The sequence below is a fragment of the Globicephala melas genome, chromosome 4 (assembly GCF_963455315.2).
Source record: "Globicephala melas chromosome 4, mGloMel1.2, whole genome shotgun sequence".
NCBI lineage: Eukaryota > Metazoa > Chordata > Mammalia > Artiodactyla > Delphinidae > Globicephala > Globicephala melas.
In genome coordinates, this window is record NC_083317.1 from 20,124,993 (window position 1) to 20,150,690 (window position 25,698).

General features: G+C 34.1%; 1 pseudogene; it reads left to right on the forward strand.

Annotated features, from left to right (window-relative positions):
* Positions 1 to 385: 385 nt before the first annotated feature.
* LOC115864269 (large ribosomal subunit protein uL1m pseudogene) lies at positions 386 to 1,198 on the forward strand (annotated as a pseudogene).
* Positions 1,199 to 25,698: the final 24,500 nt, after the last annotated feature.

The following is a 25,698-nucleotide window of genomic DNA, read 5'->3' on the forward strand; positions in this document are numbered from 1 at the left end:
ATGTCTACATAGTGTTGCTGATAGAGAGAACAGTAGCAGAGTAACTAATATTAGCCATACTTTTTTAGCCTCAAAATCTTCTTAAAGATGTGCTTCTAAGGATGGCTAGAGAACTGAGAAAAATGGTGTCATTTCTGATAGGAATTATTGGAATGGTCAAGTTATGCAAAATTCATCAAATCAGCCACATCCTCATTCTATTTCATCAATATAAAGAGAAGAACATAAATTGTTTTTAACCTGGAGTTTTTCATACAGCAATATCACCATAATAATAGTAAAAAATCTCTAAAAGTTAAAATTAGAATGCATAATAAAGTGTTATTTGCTTTGGCAAATTTGAAAATAAAAAGGTTATAGGTCAACATAATTCAGAATGGTCAACATGATGACATCCCTATGACACCTCAGCAGAATCTTGATACATCATCAAAGCCATAGTCTTTTCAAAGATGGTTTATCAGTTATCTCTTTATTCTTGTCCTGTAAACATTCACATGCTCAACAGACCTTGCGTTGCTGCTATAAAGTCTGCAAATTTTATTAAAGGTTAAAAAACATAAAAATGGTGCCAAAGGAAAAGCATCAGATTGAAAAAAAGAAAAGATGAGTTAAAAAAAAAGTCATACCACTATATGAAAATAAATCCTGAGTGTATGCATTTAAAACACTTGTACCCACAGCAAATATACAAGGTTAATAAAGCTATTCACTTACTTAAGAAATTTCAAATTCTGGACTCTATTAATCCAAAGCAAGGTGTTTATCTTGATTTGACACTGGATACAGTACATGAGGAAAAGAAAAAAGTGGAGTCATTTGCCAGTGTTCTTTGTTTTCCATATCCATTGGTTTCAGAAACCAATAAAGTTGCTATATTTACAAGGAATGCATCAAAGATTAAAACAGCAGAAGAAAATGCAGCTGCATTTGCAGAAGGAACTAATCTGATTCAGAAGATTTTGAATTATAAAATTCATGCAGATTTTTAAGTGGCTGTTCCTGAAGGAATGCCTGAGATTAATCCATTAAAAAAGAAACTGAAAAAAAAGATTTTCCAAGCTTATTCAAAATTCCATTGGCCATTACATCCCCCAAATTTGAGTTACTTAAAAATGGGCATAAAATTAAGGTAGATGAAGAAAGAGAGAACTTTCTGGAGACCATAATAGCAACATTGGATCAAATGACCAGATAGCTGCAGTGTGCAAACAATTATCAGTGAAGTTTGTAGGACAGACCTCTGAGTTGGGGATCCTCTGTGGTACATGCTTTACTTCATAGTCCAAGTGAAGACTTTTACTAAGATGGAGTCTTTGATGTCTAAACAAGCAAAAATCAACGAAAGAAAAATAAATGTTGCCTAGAAGTGTTGGTTTATGAAATTACTTTCAGTAGATTAAGGAGCAAGAGAGAAAATAATAAAACTATGAAATTTCTATATTCGGTGCCTTGTTATTTCTTGATCTGCACAGTTGAAAGTGAATTTTAACACCAAAAAATAAAGTCTTATAATTGCAAAAATAAGAAAATAAAAATTTCTGTGTCCAAACCTTAATAAAAAGAAGTCAGGATATTGAAAAGGACCCAAATGTCAACACTTATTTTGTTGATGTTTTGAAACTGTGAGAAAAATCATTATAAACTACATGCAGCCCCTGGGGAATCCATATGTATTTAAATTTTAATTCCCATTTTTTATTGAGAATCTATAAACTATGTCCTGCAACATAACAACCTAATCCCTCCAACAACTGCCCAGCTCAGACTTTGCCCTACTCTCACAGGTCACCATGAACTTTTGTGTATAATTTAGCATGCATAACATTTCACACTTATATTATCAATGTTTGGCAAGCAGTGATTTTGCCTTGTCATTTTTAGTCCCCAGCAAATAATTTTGAGGAAATGGATTAATTTGTCCCCAAATAAGTTCTAGGAGTCAGTAGGTTTCAACACAGCTTTTTATTGTTAATATCACATATTTCTGAGAAATTTCAGCATCACTTGTCATTTGGTATATTCTATTTGTATTGGAATTTAAACTACATCCTTTTTAGAAACAATATCTTCATTTTATATGTCTCTGCACCACAGCTGATAAAGTAAAAATGTTTTGTTAATATCTTGCATCTTAGTCTGCTCTGGCTGCCATAACAAAATACCATAGACTAGGTAGCTTAAATGACAGAAATTTATTTTCTAACAGTTTTGGAGGCTGGTAATCTGATATCAGGGCGTCAGCATGACTGGGTTCTGGTGAAAGCACTCTTTCTGGCTTTCAGGTGTCCACTTTCTAGGTGTTTGCTAGAAGAAAGAAAAAGATATCTCTCTCTTTCTCTTCTTATAAGACTACCAACCCTATTAGAATAGGACCCTGCCCTTGCAATCTCATTTAACCTTATATACCTCTTAGAAGCCCTATCTCAAAAAATAGTCACATTGTGGATTAAGGATTCAACATACGAGTTTGGGGGGGAACATAATTCAGTCCATAGCATCTTCACAAAAGAAAAAAAAATATTTTGCAAGATCATAGAGATTCCAATTTTGTTTAATTTTACAGGTCCCAAAAGATACCTCATTTACTTTATACTGTCGACTGAAACAAATGCACAACCTAAAACTGCAGAATTATGTTTTATTTGGCAGACAAAAGTGAGGACTTAAGCTTAGGACGCAGTCTCTCAGCTCTGAGAGACTGCTCTGAAGAGGTTAGGGGGAAGCCAGGATATATAGGAGTTTTTGCAACAAAGACCAGCTAGCCAGAACTTCAAAAATTTACTGTTAAAAAATTAAAGAAAAACAGATATTTCAAGTTGATGAATTTAACACTTTTCTATGTATGGGAAGATATGAAAGTCTGGGCTCACTGAAAAATTCCTTTGATATGCACCTTAGCTATCTGGGACCAGTATCCTGTTCTTTCCCATCCTGAATCCCCTCAGGGTGTACAGTTGCCAGTGGCTACAGTGGTTGAGGGCTTTGCAGTGGGCAGCGCGTTTGTCTGTCCTAAGTTCTCCCAGGGCTCACCTGCCTGGTGTCTTTAGTGGCTTGATGGCTGTAACATCCTTTGTTTACTGATATGGTATGCAACATTTTTCATCCACAATACCTAGTTTATTTATTTAATTTTGTATGTATCTATTTATTTTTTCAATTTTATCTAGAGGTTAGCTAGGACAAGAAATTGTTATAAAATAGTATCTAAGAAATTCTCCCTTTAAAATCTACATGACAGTTTTCTCAGGAAAAGACAATAGCATTAAGCATATTGATTCAATCAAATAGTTTATCATTCTTTCATCTCACTTACCTTGATCATTAAGAAAATAAGACTGAAATCTTTACTTTAGTAGATAAGTTTGACTCGTCCTTTTTTAAAATTTTATTTATCTGTGAAGTTCTTTGTGAATAGAATTAAAAGGCAAAAGGAAAAAAGCACATTTGAAAAATAACAAAATAAATATAGAATTCTTGAAATAAATAAAGAATTCTGCTGTCATAGCAGGTCTTATCAATAAAATCACTAGATTGAAGGGAGGCAAGAAAAAATGCCTTGTTCCAAAAATCTTATTTTGTGAAATCTCGATGAGATCAGACCATCACTATCTCAGACAACATCAGTTATAGTAAAGAAAATAATAATATTGTATGAAATCAAGTGTAATTACTCTCTCTGGAATGAGGATCAACAGAAGCAAAACAATGCTTGCTGCCAATTACCTTTCAGCAACAATTGCCCAACCAGAGTTCTGACATTCTATTAGCAGTTTGCAGTAAGGGACCTGAGCTCCTCGTCATTTTTATCTAATCCTACCCGCATGCCTTAGTGGCAAACACAGATTTACCAGCCAAAATGTACATTGAACCCAGGGTTGTAGTAAAAATTAGATTATTTTGCTTCTTAGTTCATGCAGTTGTTATTTCTGAACAAATTCTTATCATTCTCTTAACAATTTATACACAATTATTGTAGAAATAATTTAAATTGTGCAATAATTAGGAAAATAAAGAAACAAAACCCCTATCATAAGAAAATAAACATTTTATTATTCTCTTAAACTGGTCTTTTTCTAAGCACATATCTATTTTTATCTATGGCCAGATTTTATGTTGAAATTTGAATACTAAGTTTTCATTATATTTCAATATAATTTGTAATGTTTTTTGAATTTTCATCTATCTGTGCATTATCATATTAAAACTTGTTTAATATTAAACAATTCATTAATTAAACCTCAGTCAGTTGTGGCAGATTAATCTTTTAGTTTATTGCTTAATTTAGTTAAGATTTTAAATCTACTAATGTAAGAGAACTTACTACTTTTCTTTTCTTTTTTTTTTTTTTTTTGTGATTTGTGAAGCTTTTGTGAGGCTTTAAAATCTAACATATACTAGCTCCTTAAACAAATCTGATGGCTTTTCAATCCTTTAAAAATTACTTTAAACAATTTATATGTCAATGGATCTATCTGCTTAAAAAAAAAAAAAAAAGAACTCTTCCATGTTATTTTTAAGTAAATTTAGGTCAGATTCCATAATATTTGTTATATGTTTTTCTCAACTATACAGTTTTATACTGTATCTGTCCAATACATGGCATGAAATGCACCAAAATACTATTAATACTACTACTATGAGTATCACTCTGTAATCACGGGTCCTTGGAGTTTTGAGGGCAGTTTGCCAGCTCTATTTATTAATAACAGTAAGACTGATGACTTACACAGTCAAATGCAAAACAAACCCAGGCTTAGATAAGGAGAGACTGTAGTCAAAAAGAAAGTTTCTAGAGGGAGAAGAGGTCTATTGTAATAAGGCAATGTGGACAATTAGAATAAGGGGAACACTTAGATCAGAAGGTCTGCAAGCCTCTCAATGGTCAGGCAGAAAGGAATTTTCTCTCTTAAAGAGGAGAAAACAGGTCTAAAAAGCATCAGACATGGAGGAGTGTTCTGTGCCACCGCATAATCAGACAATTAAACATGAAAGTTTAGTGTGTTTTTTTTCCCCTTTTCTAGAATTTAGGTCAGTAGATTCTAGAGAAGGGTCTTTCTGGAGGGATTGTTCTTCAATCCAATGCTTGCTTAAAGGGTAGTCAAAGTTCAGGGGGCTGTTGAGGAAGCAGAGAAGCTTAACTAAAGTCAAATAAGTCAAGTTTGCAGGTATGTTGCCCAGATTGGTCAGTGAGTACAAACATTTCAGCAAATCATTCTGAGAGAAAAAAAAATGGAATTTGGAGTGTCCATGCATGGCCTTGTCATAGATAAACTAAGCGTCATCCACAAGTCTTATCTTAAGTCACATAGGGAAAGATAGGTCTTTGCAATAGCCATTTCCGGCAACACAAAAGGATAGGGGATGCTCTAACCTTGGTTGTTTTCCAGGAGCACAGGGCTCAGGGAAAGTTTAACATTATTAGCATGAGTTTTCCATAAGACTCTCAGAGGCCTGTGGCTTTCAGGCTAGTTATATAGCAAGAAACATGCCTACATGGCCCACAGTGTGAGAAATTCTTGTTGAGACTCCATTCTAAGCTCTTGATTCTAAAGTGTTCTGTGCATATCTCAGGGGTTCATTATTCAAGAGATAAAATGCATCCTGGTACAGACCTTATAATGGACCTGGTTCAGGCCTTTCTGAAACCCTTTACTGTGACAGCTTTGGGCTTTGATGTGTATTCTTATTTTAATACTGTTCCTGTATTCTTGTACTGTAAGAAACCATAGATTAGTAAGCACTGACATTTTAGATCCTGTGAGTTTTCTGTAGCAATTGAACTTTGTCCATCTGTCACTGTGACTACAATCCCTTGGTTCTTGGAGGTTTTGTCTTTTTCACAACTGTGACTAGGTATCATAGGAACAAATATATTTTTTCTCTGCTTGCAACGTGAACTTAATACAGCAATAATGTTTTCTTTTCCACAAAAACTCTTCTTGATATGCCAGTGCTTTCTCTTCAAGATTACTTATTCTTGCCATATAGAGGCAACAGAGGAAAAATTTAAAAAGCATCTGAAGGCCAGAAATTCAGAACTTCTGTGGTGAAGGGAGATGGAGTGCTAATAAGATCTGTGGGAGCCACCATAGCAAATTGTTCTGTTGAATGGAGCTTACCAGTGTCTCTGGTCATTGTCCTTAGAATCTGGCTTTACCTTTTTTCAGTCCTTTGTGTGGAGTGGCCACTTGCAAAAGAGCAAATGCAAGACTTACTATATGCCACTGCATATATTTAAATGCCATCTATTCATGAGCTGGAGTGAAAATACTTGTTAGTTTCTCACTCACCTCTCTGCTCAGGGTTATGGCCTATCTGCCTGTCAGGCCATTTCATCTAACAAAGTGTCATTGGAAGAGTTTGTGGGAGAAATATCAGGGCTCCTTCCTGTACAGACACTGCCTCATGTGTACCTGTTAATGGAGCGGAAGGATGAGTCAAAGAAGACCTTACGTTTGTTTGCTAAGGCTGCCATAATAAAATACCACAGACTGGGTGGCTGAGATCACAGAAATTTATTTTCTCACAGTTCTGGGGGCTGGAAGTCCAAGATCAAGTGCCAGTAGGGTTGATTTCCTCTGAGGCTTCTCTCCTTGGCTTGCAGATGGCTGCCCTCTTGCTGCCTCTTCACATGTTGGTCCCTTCGTGTTATGTGCATCCCTGGTATTCTCCTACTGTCTTTTTTTAATGTTTATCCCATTATTTTATTATTATTATTTATTGAATTTATTCTTAATTGAAGTATAGTTGACTTACAATGTTGTGTTACTTTCTGGTGTACAGCAAAGTGACTCAGTTTTATATATATATATATATATAAATAATTTCAGATTATTTTCTATTATAGATTATTACAAGATATTGAATATAGCTCCCTGTGCTATACATTAGGACCTTGTTGTTTATCTATTTTATATAAAGAAGTATGTATCTGTTAATCCCAAGCTCCAGGTTTGTCCTTCCCCCCATTTCCCTTCTTTTAATCTCTCCCCTTCTTATAAGGGTAGCAGTCAGCCTGGATTAAGCCCCTCTGCCCAGTAGCATCATTTTACTTAATTACCTCTTTAAAGTACCTAGCTCCAAATACAGTCACATTCTGAGGTACTGGTAGTAAGGACTTCAACCTGAAAATTGGAAGGAATACAATTCAGCCCATAATTGCCCCCGATGTCTCTCCAATTTATTTCCACCTGAAAGAGGCAAAAGCACCTCACATCTTCCAGCTTTGGAAAATTATCTATTTTTATTTTTTCAAGTATTGTTTTCTCATAATTAATATATTCTGATGAATATTTATCAGAATATAACAGTAGGACTATTGTTACTTGATGATCAACAGTCATTAGCCTGGTGTCAAGGGCACAGTTGGGGCTTCCCTGTCACCCTGATTGAATCTCAATCTTAAGCAGGGACTATTTTCTGGAGTCTTGGGTGTACAGCATTGCCATGATCCTGCTCTGCTCCCAGCTATAGGTCAAGGTCCAGGACTTATTCCTGCTCTCCCATGCATGTAGAAGGTTTTGCTTTGTTTTGTTTTGTTTTTGTTTTCTGTTCTTTTCCTCCAGTTGCAATAGAATTTTACCAGTAACCTAAAGGTGACAGTGGTACTTGCCCTTCATCCAGCATTTTAAGGTTTTTCTTCCATAATAGAGTTAGAAGGGAAGGATTCAGGGATCCAGGGTTGACTTCTGTCTTCCTTGTTGCTGCATCTCCCCTAAGCCAGCACCACCTCTTGCCCTGACTCTAATCCTTTTTGAAAGCACTGATGAAGCCAATGGTAAAGAACCTGTGAATGAGTGCAAATTTCCCTCGTATATCCAGCCCTCAGAGGTTCATATATTCTTGCTACTCCACATTTAATTTTAGCAATTTATTTAAAAATTCAGCTAAACTCTTTTTATCAATGCTCAGTGACATCTTTCACAGGTAAGCAAATGCTCCTCTCTTATTTATTTTAGAATGACTTGTCTTATATTCAGGGTTAACTGTCTGCCCTGCAAATTCAGCTTTCTGATGGATTCAAGAACAGTTATGAATATGCAGATTCCCCTTGCTTTCCTTGTTGTTGTTGTTTTGTAAGGGAGAGATTCTTTCCAAGTCTCCACATCCTCAAAGTCCAATTCATATATTCTTTTCTTTTTTCTTTAATGAATAGACAGATTATGTTTAGAGCAGTTTATGTTTACAGAAAATTTGAAGGAAAGGTACAAAGAGCTCCTATATACCACACACCCACCCATCACACACTGTTTTCCTTATTATTAAAAGTTTGCATTAGTATGGTGTGTTTGTTAAAATTGATCAATCAATATTGAAACATTATTATTAAATAAAGTCCATAGTTTACCTAAGGATACACTCTGTGTTGTATGTTCTATGGATTTTAACAGATCCATATTGACACATACCCATTATTATAGTATCATACGGAAGAGTTTCACTGCCCTAATAATCTCCTGTATGCCATCCGTTCTTCGCTCCCTCCCTCTCACTGAACTCTGGCAACAACTGATTATTTTACTGTCTTCATAGTTTTGCCTTTTCCAGAAGGTCATAGAGTTGGAATTATACAGTATGTAGCCTTTTCAGATTGGCTTCTTTCACTTAACACTATGTACTTAGGGTTCTTCCATGTCTTTTCATTGTTCCTCCATGTTTTTTAATGACTTGTTTCTTTTTTTTCTGCTGAATTATACTCCATTACCACTCACCTATTTATCCACTCACCTATAGAAGGGCATCTTGGTTGCTTCCAAGTTTTGGGAATTATCAATAAAGCTGCTGTAAACATCCATGTGCAGATTTTTGTGTGGACATAAGTTTTCAACTCCTTTGAGTAAATACCAAGGAGCACAATTGCTGGATCATATAGGAAGTACATGCTTAGTTTTGTAAAAAAGTCTGTTAAATTGTCTTCTAAAGTATCTGAATTATTTTACATTCCCATAAGCAATTAATGGGAGTTTTGTTTGCTCTACATCCTCTCTAGTATTTCCTGTTCTCACTGTTTTGGAATTTAGCCATCCTCAAAGGTATGTGGAGGTGTATTATTATTATTATTTGAAATTCTCTAGTGACATATGATGTTGAGCATCTCTTCATATGTTTGTTTGCCACCTTGTATCTATTCTTTGGGGAATTTTTTGTTCGATCTTTTACCATTTTTTATTTGGGTTATTTGTTTTCTTATTGTTGAATTTTAACTGTTCTTTGTATATTTGGATATTAGTTATTCAGCATATGTTTTGCTAATAATTTCTTACAGTCTGTGGTTTGTCTTTTTATTTTCTTAATAATGTCTTTCCTAGAGCAGAATTTTTTTTTAATGAGGTCCAAATTATTTTTTCTTTCAATGATTGTGCTTCTGGTGTTGTATCTAAAAGCTATCATCAAACCCAAAGTTACCTAGATTTTCTCCTAAGTTATCTTTTAGGACTTTTATAGTTTTTCATTTTACACTTAGGTCTATAAGCCTTTTTGAGTTAATTTTTGTGAAAGGTATAAGATCTGGGTATAGATTCATTTTTTGTGTGTGTAGATGTCCAGTTTTTCCAGTAGATTAGTTGACTATATTTGTGTGACTCTATTTCTGGGGTCTCTATTCTTCTATATTGATCTACTTGTCTGTTCTTTCACTAATACTACACTGTCTTGATTACTATAGCTTTATACTAGGAAGTCTTGAGGTCAGCTTGTGTCAGTCCTCTGACTTGATCTTTTCCTTGAATGTTGTGTTGGCTATTCTGAGTTTTTGCCTCTCCATATACATTATAGAATCATTTTGTTGACATCCACAAAATAAGTTACTGAAATTTTTATTAGGATTGCCTTGAACTTATAGATCAAGTTGGGGAAGACTCTGGAATATCTCTTTATTTAGTTAGTTATTGATTTGTTTCATCAGAGTTTTGTAGTTTTCCTAATACAGATTTTTTTTCTGATTTCTACCTATGTATTTTATTTTTTGTGTATGAATGCATATGGTATTGCACTCCTAACTTCAGATTCCAATTTTTCATTGCTGATATATAAGAAAGTGATTGACCTTTATACATTAACTTTACATGCTGAAAACTTTCTGTAATCACTTATAAGTTCTGGGACTTATTTTGTTGATTCTTTGTAATTTTCTGCAAAACAATCATGTCATGTGCAAACAAAGACAGTTTTATTTCTTCCTTTCAGATATGTATACCTTTTATTTACTTTTCTTCACCTATTCTTTTTAAGTCTTTATGATACCTCTTCTCTATCAGGTAGTTTCTTATTTCTTCCTTTTTTCTCGCTAAATCCTGTGGCACATCTAACATGACGTTGCAGTTACCTGTGTATTACCTTTCACTTTCTCTCTACAATAGCATGTGCATTTTCTTCTTATGAACTGAATCCCTCATTATATCAAGTCTCTCAAAATCCAGAAATATGTATTACTATATGTCCCTCCCTACTACCTAGACAAATGACCTGTTACAATGCAGACAGACAGACATTGTTAGGTGAATGAAGAAAGAAGTGAAGCTTCACTTGAATAAGCAAATTTAAGGCAGAGGAGAGTAGAAAATTTCCTTCTAGAGTCTGTCATACAGAGTGAAGTAAGTCAGAAAGAGAAAAACAAATACCATATGCTAACACATATATACAGAATCTTAAAAAAAAAGGTACTGATGAAACTAGTTGCAGGGCAGGAATAAAGAGGTAGACATAGAGAATGGACTTGAGGACATGGGGTGGGAGGGGGAAGCTGGGGCTAAGTGAGAGTAGCATCGACATATATATACTACCAAATGTAAAATAGTTGGCCAGTGGAAAGCAGCAGCATAACACAAGGAGATGGGCTTGTGCTTTGCCATGACCTAGAGGGGTGGGATGGGGAGGATAATAGGGAGGTTCAAGAGGAAGGGGTTATGGGGACATGTGTATGCATATGCCTGATTCGCTTTGCTGTACAACAGAAACTAACACAGTTTTGTGAAGCAATTATGCTCCAATAAAGATCTATTAAAATAAAAATAAATAAAATAATTAGAAACAAATCAAGTCTTTAACTATATTTACTAAATTTCTTTAATCTTGATTTTTGCCTCAGGTTTATTAAGCAAAGATTAGGAGAGAATATACAACCAAATGTGTAAGACATTTTAAGATATCATTTGCAGTTTAATATACATAATAAATTGAAACTAAGTTAAACATTCAACCAAATCTAAAGACTGCAAACTTTGGTGTCACATAGACATTCCTTTCATATTTTGGATAATATGATATAAATAGTATATTTAAACCATATAAATTAGCATAGAGTTAACTAGTTAGAAAAGTATATATGTTATTAAGCTTATATTTTGATAAATAAGAGAAAATTTCACAGTAAATTACTCAAACATATGACCTGACCTGTGTAGTTAATAAGGCTATTTATCAAAGACAAGCATTTGTACTTAAGTTCTGGGTTGTATCCACAAGTGAAATCAGTTGTAAGAGTTTATGATTCTGTTCAATATGGTAGCTACAAAGTAAAATATAGCAGTGATTGCTTGTGACTACCAGCAAGGAAAATTAGTACTGATATCAAATCTCTGAACTATATATAATCATACCTTGGAGATATTGAGGGTTTGGTTTCAGACCACTGTAATATAGTTAATATCACAATAAAGCAAATCGCATGAATTCTTTGGTTTCCCAGTTAATATAAAAGTTATGTTTGTACTATACTACAGTCTATTACATGTGCAATAGCATTGTGTCTAAAAAAAGTTTACATACCTTAATTTAAAAATATTTTATTGCAAGAAAATGCTAACCATCATCTGAGCCTTCAGTGAGTCATAATCTTTTTGTTGTGGGAGGGTTAGAAATACTGTAAGAATTACCAAAATGTCAAACAGAGACACAAAGTGAGTGAATGCTGTTGAAAAAATGGTGCCAATAGATTTGCTCAACACGTGGTTGCCACAAACCTTCAATTTGTAAAAACAATGCAATAACTGTGAATCACAATTAAATGAGGTATGCTGTATCCAGTTTCCACAGATTAAATACTTTCTGTTTCTTTTTTTAAAGCTTATTTCAAGATCTCTGATGTATGTTTCAATTGCTAGAATTAATAAACTTGAACTACCACTATCAGTGTAAAAACACGAACAATGTTATGCTATAGTTGAGATAGAGCTCCCTTGGAGACAATCTAAATCCACATGAAGATATTACAGTCCCTGGCACTGTACTCATGTTGTACTATGGACTGGATGTTTTTACCCATGTTCTACTATGGACTGGATGATTTTACCCTCCCAAAATTCTTATGTTGAAACTTAATCCAAATGAAATTGTATTAGAAGGTGTGGCTATTGGGAGGTGATTAGGTTATGAGGTGGGAGCCCTAAAGAGTGGGATCTGTGTCCTCATAAAAGAGGGTCAAGACAGCTTCCTTGACCCTTCCACCACTTGAAGTTAGAGAGAAAATGGCCATAGATGAACCAGGTAGCCAATTCTCACCAGACACCAATTCTGCTTGTACCTTGTTCTTAAACTTCCCAGACTTCAGAGCCATGAAAAAAAAATGAATATTTGTTTTTTAAGCCATTCAGTCCATGGTAGTTTGACATAGAAGTCCTAAAAGGCTAAGACACATTGCTTAGTGTTGAGATGTTGCTTTAATAATAAGGTTCATGAGAATTCCTTGTAAATAAGCCCTCTAGGGCAGGTTAAAGGCAGATCCCATTTATAGGAAATCCAACAAGTTTGGATTTTTTTCAGTTAAGGTGCTTTGCTATTATAGTTAGATTACTTTATGAATTACAAAAATATTAATTACTACATATAATAAATATATAGTTAAAATATTTTGGAGTGTTCCTAGTTCTGTTAGGCAAGAGAAACAAATATACATTTTTTAAGAGGGATACATGGTATTAATACTCTTCCTAGAAACTGTCTATATCTAACTCTAAGTCTATAATGTCAAATTACATTTTATTAACACATACTCATTGAAATAAATACTCTGATGTAACACTAGGGTATCTTGCCCATCTAGTCCTTAGCAAAGTGATTTTATTATTGTTTCTATTGCTTAATATGCTCTTCCATCCTCTCTCTTTTAAAAATTATAATACACATGTAATATGTCTCCATAATAATAAGAGATCAATAATAAAAGGGATAGATAGAATAAAAAGAGATAATGCAGGTCTTCATTCAAATACTAAATTCATTCAAATACTAACAGCCATAAAAGGGGAAATTGACAGCAACACATTCATAGTAGGGGACTTTAACACCCCACTTTCACCAATGGACAGATTATCCAGAGTGAAAATAAATAAGGAAACACAAGCTTTAAATGATACATTAAACAAGATGGACTTAATTGATATTTATAGGACATTCCATCCAAAAACAACAGAATAAACATTTTTCTCAAGTGCTCATGGAACATTCTCCAGGATAGATCATATCTTGGGTCACAAATCAAGCCTTGCTAAATTTAAGAAAGTTGAAATTGTATCAAGTATCTTTTCCAACCACAATACTATGAGACTAGATATCAATTACAGGAAAAGATCTGTAAAAAAGACAAACACATGGAGGCTAAACAATACACTACTTAATAACAAAGTGATTACTGAAGAAATCAAAGAGGAAATTAAAAAAAAAAACTTAGAAACAAATGACAATGGAGACATGATCACCCAAAACCTATGGGATGCAGCAAAAGCAGTTCAAGAGGGAAGTTTATAGCAATACAATCCTACCTTAAAAAACAGGAAACATCTCGAATAAACAACCTAACCTTGCACTTGAAGCAATTAGAGAAAGAAGAACAAAAAAACAAAAACCCAAAGTTAGCAGAAGGAAAGAAATTATAAAAAAAAGAAAAGAAATAAACGAAAAAGAAATGAAGGAAATGATAGCAAAGATCAATAAAACTAAAAGCTGGTTCTTTGAGAAGATAAACAAAATTGATAAACCATTAGCAAGACTCATCAAGAAAAAAAGAGAGAAGACTCAAATCAATAGAATTAGAAATGAAAAAGGAGAAGTAACAACTGACACTGCAGACATACAAAAGATCATGAGAGATTACTACAAGCAATTCTATGCCAATAAAATGGACAACCTGGAAGAAATGGACAAATTCTTAGAAATGCACAACTTGCCAAGACTGAATCAGAAAGAAATAGAAAATACGAACAGACCAATCACAAGCACTGAAATTGAAACTGTGATTAAAAATCATCGAAGAAACAAAAGCCCAGGACCAGATGGCTTCACAGGCGAATTCTGTCAAACATTTAGAGAAGAGCTAACACCTGTCCTCCTCAAACTCTTCCAAAATATAGCAGAGGGAGGAACACTCCCAAACTCATTCTACGAGGCCACCATCACCTTGATACAAAAGCCAGACAAGCATGTCACAAAGAAAGAAAACTACAATCCAATACCACTGATGAACATAGATGCAAAAATCCTTAACAAAATACTAGGAAACAGAATCCAACAGCACATTAAAAGGATCATACACCATTCTCAAGTGGGGTTTATTCCAGGAATGCAAGGATTCTTCAATATACACAAATCAATCAACGTGACACACCATATTAACAAATTGAAGGAGAAAAAACATATGATCATCTCAATAGATGCAGAGAAAGCTTTCGACAAAATTCAACACCCATTTATGATAAAAACCCTGCAGAAAGTAGGCATAGAGGGAACTTTCCTCAACATAATAAAGGCCATATATGACAAACCCACAGCCAACATCATCCTGAATGGTGAAAAACTGAAAGCATTTCCACTAAGAAGAGGAACAAACAAGGTTGCCCACTCTCACCACTCTTATTCAACATAGTTTTGGAAGTTTTAGCCACAGCAATCAGAGAAGAAAAGGAAATTAAAGGAATCCAAATTGGAAAAGAAGAAGTAAAGCTGTCACTGTTTGCAGATGACATGATACTATACATAGAGAATCCTAAAGATGCTACCAGAAAACACTAGGGCTAATCAATGAATTTGGTAAAGTAGTAGGATACAAAATTAATGCACAGAAATCTCAGGCATTCCTATGCACTAATGATGAAGAATCTGAAAGTGAAATCAAGAAAACACTCCCCTTTACCATTGCAACAAAAAGAATAAAATACCTAGGAATAAACTTACCTAAGGAGACAAAAGACCTGTATGCAGAAAATTATAAGACACTGATGAAAGAAATTAAAGATGATACAAATAGATGGAGAGATATACCATGTTCTTGGATTGGAAGAATCAACTTTGTGAAAATGACTCTACTACCCAAAGCAATCTACATATTCAAGGCAATCCCTAATAAATTACAACTGGCATTTTCACAGAACTAGAACAAAAACATTCACAATTTGTATGAAAACACAAAAGATCCTGGATAGCCAAAGCAATCTTGAGAATGCAAAACAGAGCTGGAGGAATCAGTCTCCCTGACTTCAGACTATACTAGAAAGCTACAGTAATCAAGGCAGTATGGTACTGGCACAAAAATAGAAAGATTGATCAATGGAACAGGATAGAAAGCCCAGATATAAACCCATGCACATATGGTCCCCTTATCTTTGATAAAGGGGGCAGGAATGTACAGTGGAGAAAGGACAGCCTCTTCAATAAGTGGTGCTGGGCAAACTGGACAGGTACATGTAAAAGTATGAGATTAGATCACTCCCTAACACCATACAAAAAAATAAGCTCAAAATGGATTAAAAACCTACATGTAAGGCCAGAAACTATCAAACTCTTAGAGGAGAACATAGGCAGAACACTCTGTGACATAAATCACAGGAAGGTCCTTTTTGACCCACCCACTAGAGAAATGGAAATAAAAACAAAAATAAACAAATGGGACCTAATGAAACTTCAAAGCTTTTGCACTGCAAAGGAAACCATAAACAAGACCAAAAGACAACCCTCAGAATGAGAGAAAATATTTGCAAATGAAGCAACTGACAAAGGATCAATCTCCAAAATTTATAAGCAGCTCTTGCAGCTCAATAACAAAAATCAAGCAACCCAATCCCAAAATGGGCAGAAGACCTAAATAGACATTTCTCCAAAGAAGATATACAGACTGCCAACAAACACATGGAAGAATGCTCAACATCATTAATCATGAGCGAAATGCAAATCAAAACTACAATGAGATATCATCTCACACCAGTCAGAATGGCTATCAACAAATAATCTATAAATAATAAATGCTGGAGAGGGTATGGAGAAAAGGGAACACTCTTGCACTGCTGGTGGGAATGTGAATTTGTACAGCCACTATGGAGAACAGTATGGAGGTTCCTTAAAAAAACTTCAAAAGAACGACCATATGACCCAGCAATCCCACTAGTGAGCATATACCCTGAGAAAACCATAATTCAAAAAGAGTCATGTACCAAAATGTTCATTGCAGCTCTATTTACAATAGCCTGGAGATCAAAACAACCTAAGTGTCCATCATCGGATGAATGGATAAAGAAGATGTAGCACATATATACAATGCAATATTACTCATCCATAAAAAGAAACTAAATTGGGTTATTTGTAATGAGGTGGATAGACCTAGAGTCTGTCATACAGAGTAAAGTAAGTCAGAAAGAGAAAGACAAATACCGTATGCTAACAAATATATATGGAATTTAAGGAAAAAAATGTCAAGAAGAACCTAGGGGTAAGACAGGAATAAAGACACAGACCTACTAGAGAATGGACTTGAGGATATCGGGAGGGGGAAGGGTAAGCTCTGACAAAGCGAGAGAGATGCATGGACATATATACACTATGAAACATAAGGTAGATAGCTAGTGGGAAGCAGCCACATAGCACAGTGGGATCAGCTCTGTGCTTTGTGACCGCCTCGAGGGGTGGTATGGGGAGGGTGGGAGGGAGGGAGACGCAAGAGGGAAGAGATATGGGAACATATGTATATGTATAACTGATTCACTTTGTTATAAAGCAGAAACTAACACACCATTGTAAATCAATTATACTCCAAAAAAGATGTAAAAAGAAAGTACTTAATATGACACTATGAAATAAGAAAATAAGGATGAGTTGCAAGTAAAGAAAATAAGTTTTATAAATAGATTTTCTTTTTAATACTGTCACATTTTTCTTTAACTTCTCTTGGGAAGTTTTAAATCCCCATTATGCTCAGATAGAGCAAGAACATTATGCCAGGAGGGGTCAGATACTCTCACCACACTTACTAGAAAGAAAGGTCCCCATGCTGCATGCCAGTTATTGCTAGATATGCTGTCTGTCAGCAAGTGCTGAACGAAATGAAAATTTTCCCTGAATTCATGTTGTGCCTATTTTCTCTACTCCCCAGTGCCTTTCCTCCTCTGGGAATTATAAGAATAAGAATCTCTCCCTTTTATAATAAACACTTTAGAGCTCACAGGAGGAGCACATCATCTGCCCTCTCTCTGGGGAGTCATTTATCTTCTCTAAAGCTTATGTTTATATTTTGTTGTAAAGAGCAAGGTTTGGGTGCATGTAACCCATTCAGTTATTGGGGCAGAAGCAATTGTTTTCTTATCCATTAGTGCATGTCTTTCCCACATGACGAGTGCCTTATAAATGCTGCATTCTGTGTTTTATGACTTTACTACCTATCCATTTAGAGAAAACTGTTATTAATGCAAATGCACACTGCAAACCTTGTAGAAATCCACTGAAAATTATTTTTACTGACAATGCTTCAATTACCTGAAATGGAAAGAAGGGAAATTGGGTGGTCCATGCAGTTCTTGAAACCTCATTTTCCCAGCATTGAAAAGAAAGTTGCCCTGGTTATCACCAACATTAAGGGATGGAGAAGAATCCCACCTGGTGATACACTCAGGTCACTGGAACAGACTGTAGTCCAAGAGCAAGTCTTAAAATCTATAGCAGTCCTCTCATGCTGGGCAAAGCTGCTTCCTTAAAAAAGAAAGACGTCCCATAACCATGCTGGAAGAGCCCAAGACACCTCCTGGGCTCTCTCTCCTGTTTATCCTTCAGAACTTGTTTGTTCAGACTTAGCACTTTTTTCTGTCCTCATATTGTGAGTGTCTCTCTCTTCTCTCTCTCTTTCATCTCCATCTCTTCCTGTCTTTCTGCTTAGTACCCTTATATTGGTGATTCTGTTGGACTTCTGGAATATTCTGGATCTGCCACTGGACAGTATCCTTGAGATCATCCTCTTGCAAATGCTCTCTGATCTTGCAAATTTGTATTATGTATTTATTATGTATAACTTCTTACACTAAAGCTGAAAATGGAATGAAAACCCAGATATGACTGGACCTATCAGACACCATGTTATTTTAAGCCTTTACACAGCAAGTAATTTTCTTTTTACTAATATACTTAGAATTGTTACTTAATTATTTTAACTGATAAAAAAATCAAGATTTTTAGGCAAACAAGTCTATCAAGTTTTGCACTTTGTTAAAAAATAATACAGGTAGAATTTTTTAAATCACTATCTTATTTATTACACCACTGAGAAATTGAGTTGGAGACTGGATGGTGACACAGTCCAATCTGAAACCAACTTCTCAGTTGCCTGAAAAAAAGAAAAATTAATCAAAGATAATTCTCAAAGATAATTCAAGTCTCAGGAATGCATTTACTTGCTTTCTAAATATGTGGCATCCCATCTCTGTGGGTTTCTTTACCACTTTGTAGGACTTAACCTTGTTTGTTATGGGATGTCCACAGATATCAGTTCATTTCCTGTTCTATGCTAAACAAATACCTTGGTGAGAAACTGAAGTAGAATTGACACCACAGCATTTAGGGTCTTTGGATCTGTGAGGTATCACATAGTTATTTTTCTCTGACGGTAGAGAGGCCCACCCTTATGTGTGTCATTATCTCTGATCCCACTGTAAAGTAAACTTGTTTTCACACCTTTTACTTTTTTCTTAGGATTCCAAGTCAAAAAATTAATAATTTAGATGATTGAATTCTTCTTCAAAACATTTTCTACATGTTTACAAGAACATGGCACTCTAGTGTCAAGTCAAAGAATTGCTTGTTGGTTACAGTTCTTCTCTATAAGCTTCTTCTAAATTTCTTTATGTCATGTTGATATTTCAAAATATGTAGAATGTTGGTGAGACTTTTCTAATTTTACTCTAGATGAGAATTTGATCTCTTTCTTTGTTTTTGTTTTTTTTTTTAATTTAGGTACATTACAAAGGAAGAGTTCTAAATATATGAAATAACTCTTCACCTTCTGAGATGATATCCCAGTGCATTACATTTCTATTATAGACTAATGCCAATGAATTGTAACTTCTTTTGTCTTATAATATAAACTTTCTAGCAATGTTAAGATTTTAGGTACAATTGGGAGATATTTAACTTGCTATTCCACTGAAATGGAAACTTTTCTTAGGGGTTAGTTCTCTTTGACAGCAGAGAAGTATACAAATTATGCTGGAAAATATGGGAAGCTTTTTCCCTCAGGACTGAATGAAATGAGACGGCTGTTGCAGAAAAGTACAATCCTGCTACAAACCTAGAAGGCTTTAGAGGCACACATTTGATTTTCCCGTCTTGCTAAGTAGTCTTCAAGTAATATATTAGTTTTCCCTAACTGTCACTTATAATGAAGAAGAATGATGCTCAAGATGACCTGAAGAAGTAAACTGACTCTGATCTTATATAAAAGGAATGTATATAAAACAACTGTTCATAGAGAAGCATCTGTTCTGGCAGATGAGACCTAGAGGAAACACTACCTTCTGTGCTGCTCTGAGAAGATAAATCGTGAACCAGCATTCTCAGGAGAATTTCCAGCTGCTTCTTTTGAAACAAACACATCAACCCAGAAGTGGCTTCCCAACTCACACCTTTGCTGGCCATACAGCCTCACTTCTCTTCCTCCTTTGTGTTGTCATTTTCCCAAGTAACCCTCTACTTTTGCTGGGTTTTTCTTTCCCTTCACTGTATGCCCTCAGTAGAACAGGTAATAGGAACAGGACTGAAATCCAACTTTTAGAGATGCTTTTATTGAAAACATAATTGTCTTCCTTAGCTATGTGTCATATAAAATATATACTAACTCTAAAATAATTGTCAGAAAACTCAACCTTTCTATTAAGTGATATTTTCACAAAAATATCAGATATCAATTTAAAAATAGTTTGACCTTTCTGCATGTACTTAGGTCACCCACTGAATAACTAATCATTGATTGTGAATATTTTTTTTCCTGCTCTGACCCTATGGCTAAAGTGCCAGCTATCACCTCTCCCCTTGGAAATATGGACTTTCCCATAAAAAATACACAGCTGTGCAATCAAGAAATGCCATGTGCCTTGTGAAGAGGACTTTAGCTTTTTCCATATCTCTGTGTGTTTATGTGTGTGTGTATGTAAAAATGGATTTATTATTACTCATTATAGAGGCAAAAGTTGTAAAGATTTAAACACTTTTACATAAATTGAATTCATGTTTATGTGAGATTTTGAAATTGAAGGAACATATAAAGAAAAAATCATAAAAAATCCTAAGTGGAAATAACTCTTTGGATATTTTCTCACCTATTTACCCATTCTGTCTGTGTTCTCTCTAGTCTCACTTCTGTTCATGTCGAATTTATATTAAACATAAACATCTTATGTATTGATTATTCTTCTCAAATTCAATTTAAAGACTACACATTCTGTATGGAATAACAAACAACTAAATTTTTTCAAGCCCTCAGTTTTAGACATTTTAAGGTTATTTTCATTGTAAAAATAATTTTTGAAGACAAATGACTAACAGTCACTCTGAATATGAGCATAATCATTTTGTGAGTGCATGAACTCAGTATGTAGGAATCCAACTCCTCTCTGGCTGATACAAAATGTTAACCAAAATAATTCCAATTAAGTATTTAAATAAAAATCGGATTAAATATATCAGATTAAATAGGTAAATTTAAATATGTAACATAACAATGCTAAATCTTATGCTAGTACTCTTTAGACTGAAGATATGCTAGGAAAATTAAAGTGCCACAAGAAGGAATTATTTTCAACACTTTATGAAACATAATTCAATTTGAGAGTACTATTTTTATAATGAAAGTTAAGTAATCTACTGCAAATCTTGCATTTCAATGAATTCGAAGGTAACCTACTTTAGCGAGACAAATGCAAATTTTGTATTGTGACAGCAATGATCATGAGTTTCAGTACTGTACTTTCCTTTGGGTAATTTGATCAAATATCTTTGATTCTCTAAGGATCAGTTTCCTCATATGGATATCTAACTGAATACTTTTTATGAGAATAAAATTCAAAAAAATTCTGAATACTTAAAAAAGGCTTTCTTCATTGACTGTATATTTGGTTTATTCACTCAAAGAAGATGATTCATGACACACAAGAAAACAAAACAACTCTAGTTCTTGTACCCTGTATTCATAGATATTTCAGATAACTCTTTTTTATTGAATTATCCAGTTCAATCTCGCAAGACTTCCTTTCGCATTTATGTATGTATGCTAATCTTTGTAGATGTATACCTTTGAAAACATTTTATCATATTTGTTGATTCAAGAACAAATCAGTGTCATGAATAACACATGTATTTGCCATATTTTCCACTTGGATAAGTACATTTACTTTTCATGTGGCCTCAGATAGTGTTCTGCTTGTCTACCCCTGAGGAAATATTAGTGCCTGCTGCTTCTGTCTAAGAAAGGACAAGATATTGATAAATGGAAAGAAATAGAGTTCATAGTAAGTAGTTTTCATGTACCATATTTTAGGAATTGATTTCTACTGGTGTTTTTTAGTTATAATATCAGCAATAGTTTATATATTTTAAATGTAATGTTAAATATAATTTTTAGAATAAATTAGTTTTTCTATTACAACTGTTGACTGGAGAGGTGGTTATTTACACACTTAGACATAGGAAAAATACATTTCCAGTATTATAGTGATCTAAAGGTGCTGAAACTGATCTTACTAACATTGTGTTTCTGCCCTCTGTTGTGTCATAAACTGAACATGAGTATATAAAATATAGACACACTTGGGCCTCTGGACAACTAAAGAAGTCATATATATATATATATATATATATATATATATATATATATGCACACATGTATATATGGTCTCTTTTGATTATTTGTGGTAGCAATGTTCTGTAGAGTCTTTATGAATACCAAATTAGTGAATTGCTATTAATGGTAAACTTAAACATGTCAATATCTTACAATCCAGAAATGTTTCTCCTTAGTATTTCACTCAAGAACTCTTGCATATTTATATACATTCATTTATATAAAGTCCATAAACAAACAACATATATATATATATATATATGTTTTATGTACATATATACATATACATTTCTTGAGGGAACACATACATCAGTGTCAAAAGTTCAAAAAAGAGAAGAATAATGCTTAATAGATAATTCAGATTCAGAATAGCATTTATCCTTGGGGGTACAAGAGTGGAGAAGGAAAAAGAAAGAACTGCTAGCATAGAATTAGTTCTAAATGGGGCTTGAACTGTTATATATTGAATGTAAGTCGGTCTAGTTTAGTGGTTAGAAGGATTATCTGTGTTTGTGTCTTAGTCTGATTGGGCTGCTATAACAAAATACAATAGACTGGTGGCTCATAAACAAATAAATCTATTTCTCACAGTTCTAGACACTGGAAGATTAAGGCCCCAGCATAGATATTCTTGGTTTGCAACTGACACCTTCTCTGTGTCCTTCATAGTGCATGGGGTTAGGGATTTTTCTGTAGTCTCTTTTATAAGGTGCTAATCCCACACATAAGGGCTCCACACTCATGGCTTAAGAACTTCCCAAAGTCCTCACCTACTAATTCCATTACATCAGGCATTAGAATTTCAATATAAGAATTTTGAAGGACACAAACATTCAGACCATAGTAGTTTATATTTCAGCTTTGGTTCAATAAATGTCAGTTGTCAGAGTGATTAATATGTTATAGGTGTGAATCCAAAATATATCCTTGGGATGTATCTAATTTACAATCTTTTCCAATGTAAACATCTTGAAATGATAAGACAGATATTGATGAAATTAAGAGAATTTCAGCATATGCTTTGTTGATAATTTTAGAGTGAGGGTGAAATTTGTGACTTTTTTTTTCCTTAAAAAAATACTTAGGAGCAGATAAACTGCAGATTTTCTTTGCTGTTCTTTAGCTTCTATTGGAAACTCATTTAATGTAAGCTTGGAAAAAGAAAATGCAGTTAAAGGAAGAGTACTTGGGTATCATTTTGGCTTCAGAATTTTTTTTAATACTTAAATCAATCTTTTATTTGTTTCCACACATGGTGAAATTTCCTGATGTCCCATTTTCACAGACACGGAGGCATGGCTCACAGTGTTTTTAAGAGCCTTACATTTTACTTATAGATACTACATCAATATAGACAAAGAAATTGCTTACACCTGTGTTCATAAGCATATTATTTCAGTTTTAAAAATAAATTTTAAATGTATTTATTACAATAAAAATGACATAGCAATCATTAATTGAAAGATTGCTCAAAAATCTTAATTTTTATAGAGTATTTCTATCTGCTCTGATAGAAATTTAACAATATCTAGCTCAAGGAAAGGACGTTCAAATTCAAAAAGATAGACTAATATAAGCTATATTAGTCTTTAGCTTTATTTTTTTTTATTTTTATTAAGGACTATGAAAAGATTCATTTGGCATGGTAGAAAAAATATATATCATCTTTCCTGAAGAAAGCTTAACACTTAATAAAACATTGTTTTTACTTTGAGAAAGAAAGCATACATCATGCAATGTTAGCTCTTCTCGAATTCATCCTTTTTCTGTGACGTTTTTGGATATATTATCTTTTTTGGTGGTTTCTATCAAAATTTATACATAAATCCATGGTGATCCTTAAATTCTTATTCATAACTATATTATATGCTGTTCCGTGTTTTACTCCTTAAAATTTAGAATTGTAAAATAAAGTTTAAAAAAAATGTAAAATTCTAAAATGTAAGATCTTTTTATTTAAAGCTTTGTCCCTGGGAGGTTCATATTGTATTGGATAAAATTGGATTCTCCTCTAATTCCTCTAATTCCTCATTCTTTGCATCAGAACTTTGTGATCAATGTCATGCTTTTCCTTCATCTCTTAAATTGAATTCACCAACCATTGCTGTGGTTGTTTTCTACTTTTCAGATTTTTTTTTTCCTATGGTAGCATCAAGTAAAGCATGCACTTAAAAAATTAGACACATTCATGGATCTGGATCTCAGTTCTTATAACTATTCCCTTACCTCATAACTCACCTACAGGACCTGAGCATCAGAGCCGCTAAAGAAACATCTGCTGAAATAATGAGTTTGCTCTAAGCTCCTTTCGATCATCTTTAGATTGAGGCTTTTTGATTAACAACACTGTGTAATATTTTCCAGGAATAATTTCAGATAATGGTCTCCAGCCTTTGATGTTTTTACCCTTTTCAACTCTATTGTCCCTGCCTTGCTGGGTTGAGCTCAGTGTATCTGCCATCCATCCTAGAATTTGGTTTGAGGCATTAGAAAAATAGTTACATCTCCTCCCAAATTATACACAAATATGTTTTTTTAACAAACTGTCCACCTAAAACATATCACTTTACTTTTTGGAAACCTTTAAGTCCTTATACCAATATTTAGCAGTAGAGAAATGTTTTAGGCATAGCTTTTCCAGTATTGATTTTTGTTTCAAAACATATTATTTTGTGAAAAAGATGGTCAAGAAATAGTCAGATTCGCTTTTAATTGGGTGATATTCAATTGAGAAAAAGTAAAGGTGGTCAGTAAAGAATACTTCAAACATCTCCCTGCCCCAATCCCCAAACTTGCCACGTGATAAATATTTATGTCTTGTGGAGACATAGAACTTCTCTGGATTTCTAAGTGCTCTTGTAACAAGCTGTGGTTCCCTAAGACTCTTCTTATAGAATGAGAATTATATCTGTAGTGATTTGTCTAGTTATTTGCTTTGATCCAAATGGATTATAAAACTTCTCTTATCTCTGAGAGGACCAAGTGGTTGCAGCCTGAACTAGGTCTCCAGGTGAAGCTACACATGACTGGGTGACTTGTGTGCTATCTGCCTGGGTCCTTACGTGTCAGGAAGGAAGATGCCCTAGACCTGGAAGACATCTCTAGGTTGTAAAAGTCAAGACTTACAGAGTTATCCGGCTCCTGGAGAGATTTTATTTACCTAAACAGGGTTTTAGGTAAGGAAGAAATATTTTCAGGAAGGGAGAGGGATAGTTTCCTCTTTCTACTTTGCAAGCAGAGGAAATCATTTTTTCTCACTTCTCTTATGTGTGAGGTCCCACTACTCAAAAACCAGCTTCCAACCTCTCTGGCTGGTGGTTTTCCTTATGTTACATGGTCTGAAGGGAAAGCCCTTAGGCAAAGAAGTTAGGGTATAACATGCTTATTATTTTACTGCAAGGTAATTAGTAAGAAATTTGATTCAGAATACCTCTGCACACATTCAGGATAAAACTAATAATGTGTAATATTAAATACTCAACACATATCTCTTCAAATACTGTGTCTTCAGTAAAAAATTTTATCCATCCTATCTAAAATAACCCTTACCCATATTCATTTATCCTCAGTCCTCTTTCTTCCTTTCATTTTTTTAGCGCTTATCTAAAATTATG